This window comes from Notamacropus eugenii, chromosome 2 (assembly GCF_028372415.1).
Source record: "Notamacropus eugenii isolate mMacEug1 chromosome 2, mMacEug1.pri_v2, whole genome shotgun sequence".
In the NCBI taxonomy this organism is placed as follows: Eukaryota; Metazoa; Chordata; class Mammalia; order Diprotodontia; family Macropodidae; genus Notamacropus; species Notamacropus eugenii.
The window spans coordinates 270,618,694-270,624,693 of NC_092873.1; positions in this window are offsets into that span (position 1 = coordinate 270,618,694).

Sequence of the window (6,000 nt, forward strand, 5' to 3'; positions counted from 1 at the left end):
AACAAAGCAGCACAGATCCAGTGGGGCCTGGGGATAGGGTAAGGTTATCAGAAAGGAGCTCTTTTATCTATACGGGAAGAGTGCTCTAGTCACAGAGACCCCCCCTTAGTCCCTTTCTAACCCAGATCTGTACACCGTATTTTTCACTGGTAGTTTTGGTTCCTCTGAGCCTGCCTACCACTATCATTCTCCCACAGCACTTGACTAGTATACCCTCTATTAATGTCTCCCTTCCACTGGACCCTCAGTCCTCATGTGTGTTGGGCAAATTAAGAAATTTACAAGCTCGTTGTGGCAGATATGCACACATAAGACTTGGAAGGATTGAATGAAGATATGAGTGAAGACCAATCAAACCATATTTTATTAGACAGCTGTAGAAAGTTGTTCAATCCAAATAGAAATGCTTCTCTGGTATTTAAAAATATTTAAGAATCTTAACATCCATTTATTGTGTGAGGGAAAACGAAAAATGGTTTCACTGGAAAATATCGGTAACTTCTGATGAATACTTTATGAGCTACTTAGGGACCTTCATATTGGAATTATCTATTCATCAGTTCCAACAGTAAATAAATGAGTTGTTTAAGATATTTTGCAAAAGTATAACACTGATAATCTTTCCATTCCCAAATTTGAGTCCCAAGTAGCCAGTAATTTCTTCAATGATAACAACAGTGTATGCATGGGGAGAGCATTTTGGAGATAAATGAAGAATCAAAGGCAGCTATAATTAAAAAAATGATTTGCAATGAAAATGTTTACATTGATTCACTTTGAGCAAAGGACATGTCTTGATGTGCAGCCCTGTTCTTGGGACCAAGGGCAATGGAAAAAAGACTTTCCATATTGAAAAATAAAATTCTTTGCAATAAAGGAATACCTCTGGCTGAAAACTCGTTAAGCATTGGCTATATAATTTTTCCTTTGTACCTCTGTGTAATCTTGTTGTAATTAAATGACATGAGGATTATTTGCTACTTCCTGGTAAATGAAACCTAAAACACAAAAGCAAACAAAACGTGTATTTTTTCTTCCTCTCTTGCCTGATTGTTGAAATATTGTATAATTATGTCTATATTTTAAGGGCTTTTACGTAAGCATAGAAGACACTAGATTTTTAGTACTTGCTACCAAGAAATGTATGAGAATGTTTTAAAATTTTTTTATCAAAATTTTTAATATAAAAGTCATCTAAAGTTATGATTTTTATTTGAAAATGTATGCATACTGCAATAAATTCAAATATTTAGATATTTTAGATGGAAATGAACTACATATGTAATGCTTGCACACAAATTCTATGTAAAAGAATAAACAGCATATACTATTTAAAACCTCATGGTTCTATGCATAACTTTATTCCTTATTCTGTTCACTCTTAAACTATTTGCTTTAAATGTAGCCAATAACATAATTTAAAATAAGCACTATACAGTGCTTGGATTATTAGTATGCAATCTGTGTAAAACAAGTTTTTTAAAGGCAAGCTACCCTGTTTTCCTTTATTGGTTGGACAATAAAACAAAATTTCACTCAAATTTAATGGAATTAAATCAGCAATCTGACATTCTTAGTGGTATATATTTTGGTTTTCTTGTTTGGATCTTTGGATGTTCTCCAAAGAGAACATATGATTTAGAATTTTTCATTAAAACTATGAATATTTGAATAAGATATAAATATATGTAATTTTGAGATGTGCAATAATATCTGAGCAATAATCCTTATGTTTTCTGTATGATTAAGTTTATAATAAAGAGAATGCAGTTTCATCCTGTAAAATTACATTTATTTAAAAAGAATCAGTAAAATTTTTTAAAATTTTGTATTCTTTTATTCAAGACTTTTGATATACTAAAATAAAAGGTTTGTATTCTGTGAAAGAGAAATATAAAAAAAATATACTTTAATTCAGATAGAAAGTTTGGCCTCCTTAAAGGCCTACATTTCAAATCCTAATTAATAAGCTGACACTGTTATCTGAATCTTCAAATCTAAATGCCATCTACCCCTACCAGCTTCCTTAAAAGAGGGAAATATTCAGAAATCACTATATTGTTGCAGAGCTTGCTTTCCTCTCAAGTTCTGGCCTTCTGGCAAACAAAAAAAGGTTTGAGATAAATAAGATTGATATTAGCCAGAGTTGGTAGCAGAAGGACCTGTGCTTGGCATTAAGTCACCCAGTTAACAGGCCTTTTTAGATTAGATCAAGGGAAAAAATGGCATTTGTAGTTTACATTTCCCTTTCTCTGTGCTGCTATCCCTCCATATTCTCATTTACCCTCTCAAATTTTGAGCCAGCTGTCTTGACCATGATTCCTGCCTTCTACTGTGGTTACTCAATTTGATATCAATTCAGCTTTAGGATAGACCAGGAAGCAGGGCCCTAACTAGATGTAATGCAGAAGAAAACCTCTAGCAACCAGAGAATGTAATGAGTCATGCTTCTAAACTTGACTGTCGTGTTGAGAAAGTCTGTCAAAGGAACAGCTGAATTTCAAGATTAAAATAGTTGCAGCTGTCACTTGAGAAATAAAGCATAGATAAAATTACATATAGGTCAGAATAAATTTAGTCCTATCATTTATGTGATTAACAGTTAAGTCCTGTGTAAATGGAGCTTCCTCTATTTCACATAACACATTTGCCACTCTAGACTGTGTTTATTTATCTTTTCTGTCTCAGGTCTACTTCTAGCATTCCTCCAACCTTGCTTTTGATTTCTAGCATGTGTAAGGAAGGTTATGGGCAAAGTTAGAGGTTTCTAAAATTTTATTTATTTATTTGATATATAGGTTCTACCTCCATTCTACCAACAGATATAAAATTGGTGACCTTGAATGTTATTTTTAAAAGTTAATTGTATCTATGTCCATATATGAACCTTTTGATTTGCTGAGTAATTGTCAACTGATTTTATGAACTATGGTAGTGCTATCCAGGCTTTTACTACCATGCAAATAGTCCTTTCTCTCCCTTATTCTGTAAAGACATTGCAGTTGGAGATAGATGGACTTTTGAGGAAGCAACCAATTGAGGATCGTTAAAAACAGTTGACTTTCCCAAATATGATCCAATCTGATCTTATCTTCCCATTTAATTCTAGGTCAGGCTTGTTGTCCCATCTATAGAGTAGTCTGAAATATATGTGTTAATAGTCTTTCAGTTTTGTACACTAGGATAGAATACCTTGATGAAGTCCAAGTATTCTGATAACCATTGAATGGAATTACCTCCATAGCAACATCTTTCCGTCATGCATATTTTAATGTATGCATGGTACATTGAATGTCTGCACTGACTTGGTGTCTTCTACCTCCATGCATTTCTGAAAGCTGCTCTCTACCCTGTTTGGAATGCATTGTATGAATCACTCCTTTGCCCCATCGTACTCTAACTTGTATTATATTTCTCCATGTTTATGTGTCCCCTCCTTCATTCTGCTTCCCACCTCTGCTCCAAGTAGAATTTAAGTTTTGTAAGAGGAGGGACTGTTATTCATATAGTAAATGCTAATAAATGTTTGAAGGAATTTAAATTTGACACAGAATGCTTGTATCTCAACAAGCGATTTGAAAAGGTTCTATACTTAAGGAGAAAATGTAAAGAGGTAGGCTAATGCAAATCAAATGTACAATAATATAGTTAATTGGATTCAGGACTGGTTAAATTATGAGGTTTTAAGTTTACATATACATTTATGGTTTGATGCCATCTTGGGCCAAGATTCCCTAGCATGTGTATAAGAGATCTGGCCCTGGTCTTGTGCTGGTTGACATTTCTGTTCATGACTTAGATGAAGATTTAGACTATCTGCTTATAAAGTTTGTAGGTGATTGGAAGCTGGGAGAGAAAATCGGGATCAGAAAATCTCATTGGGATAGAATAATTGTCTCTAATAAGATGAAATTTAACAGATAAATTTCAAGTTCTTTATTTGACTTCAAGGAATCAACTACACAAATTCAAAATGGATGGAGATTTTTCTAGAGTCTAGGTAAAGTCCTGTGACTAGGTATCATACTAAAGCTATGATTAAAACAGATAACAGAATCTTTGACCTTATTGAGAAGTGTATTGAATAAAATCAGGAAAATGATAGTCTCACTTTATTTTGGGCCAGGGTCTCCCATTGCATCCTGGGCCATCTCCAGTCATCCTAATGAATATCTGGTCACTGAACCCAGATGGCTCAGGAGAAGGAAGTGAGGTTGGTGATCTTGCACAGCCCTCCCTCACTCAAATCAAAGTCAACTGCAAATCGTGTCATCATCTTGATGTCATGGTCCTCTTTGAGAATGAAGGACAAATACAACAAGCCTTGGTTAAGTAGTTTGGGGTGTGACATTTTAGAAAATATTTTAGCAAGCTATGCTATGTTCAGAGGAGACCATTTTGATGGTGAGAGATGTGGACATCATTTTATAAAAACATCTTTTGAAAGAATAACGAGTATTTAATCTGGGAAAAGAGAAACCTTGTTAGGGATAGAGTAGGATTGGGTAAAGATATGTATGATTTTTGTCTTTGACTAATTTAATACCTATCATGTAGAAGAGGAATTAGAATGGTCTGTTTGCTAGACTAGAAGCGGTGAATGGAAATTGCAGTATTAGATGTAGGGAATGCCAAGCCCAGGGCAGGAAAGGGTAATGAACTTAAAGCTTTTGTTAAGTTTAAACAAGAAAAGACAGGAAGGAAGGGCAGCAGGTACAGTATGTGGCTTCAGGTAAGTTATTTAACCTTTCAGGTCTTCAATATTCTCATTTGTAAAATAAGGGGACTGGACTAGGTGAACTGAAGGTTTCCTTATATCTAAAATTCTGCACTTCTGTTAAGATCTTTGATTTGAAATAAGGCACAGAACAACTTCTAGATTACTGTACCAATTTTTCATTTACGCTGATGGTTTGGGGTCCCTGAAGGGTAACTGCCACTTAATCTCAGGGTTTCTAGTATCAACAGCTCTCAGAAGCCCTTGTCAGTATATTTCTCAATAACTACCACCTAGTAGGTTAATAAGACTTTTTTTTGTTTGTTTTAGCAAAGGTATTTGTTTAGATTATATGGTAAGAGAAAATGGAACAAAGCAATCTTTCCAAAGGCTTGAGTTATGCTTTCCCACAAATACAATCAGGTCCATAGAAAGAGTGGAGTCAAGCTTGGGAGTACATTGGTAGTGAGGCACACAAAAATTATACACATATAATAAAGGTGACTCATAACTTTTGGCACTTTGTGGCCTGGATTCTTAGCCACTATCCATAGCTAGCATTTTTTTTCTGGTACAAAGGGTCATGATCCTGGAAACTGCCTTCTTCTTTAGGTGATTTTTCACATCCATTTACCTTTATGTTGAGTGAAATATAATCTCCTACTGGTCTGGTGTCTTTAACAGCGTGATCAGTGCAGGTGAGGATAAGATGAGAGTGGAGTGGGGGAGAGAAGGAAGGAAAAGAGGTATAGAAAAAAGACAAAAGGAATTGTTTCAGAGAAAGCTCAAACTATGTGAATGGAAACAGAGTGAAGTGAGTAAAGCAAACACTATGAAGAAAAACTGAAAGACTTTTAGAGCTCTTATCCATACTATAACAAGCCATGATTCCAGAGGACCAAAGATGAAGCATGCTACTCAATTCCCAATAAGAGACATGATAAGGCATATATTTGGGACATGAACAATGAGGGAATTTGCTTTGCTTGACTATGGAAATTTGTTATAAGGGTCATATTTTGCTTTGTTTAATGGGGATGGAGAAAGGAAGTGGGAGGGAGAAAGAATAAATACTTGTTAATTAATAGAGAAAAAATAGTTATTAAAAAAGACCACATGCTGGCTAGTATGCTTAGGCTGACAGAAAAATGAGCAAATCCATTCACCATTCCTGTGTTCATTCTATTATTTTAAAGGTTAATTGTTGATTTAATTAAGGCCTCCTGCCATTCTCAGTGCACTTATATGGGCTCCCAACTGTTAAAGACAAAACCTACAAAATT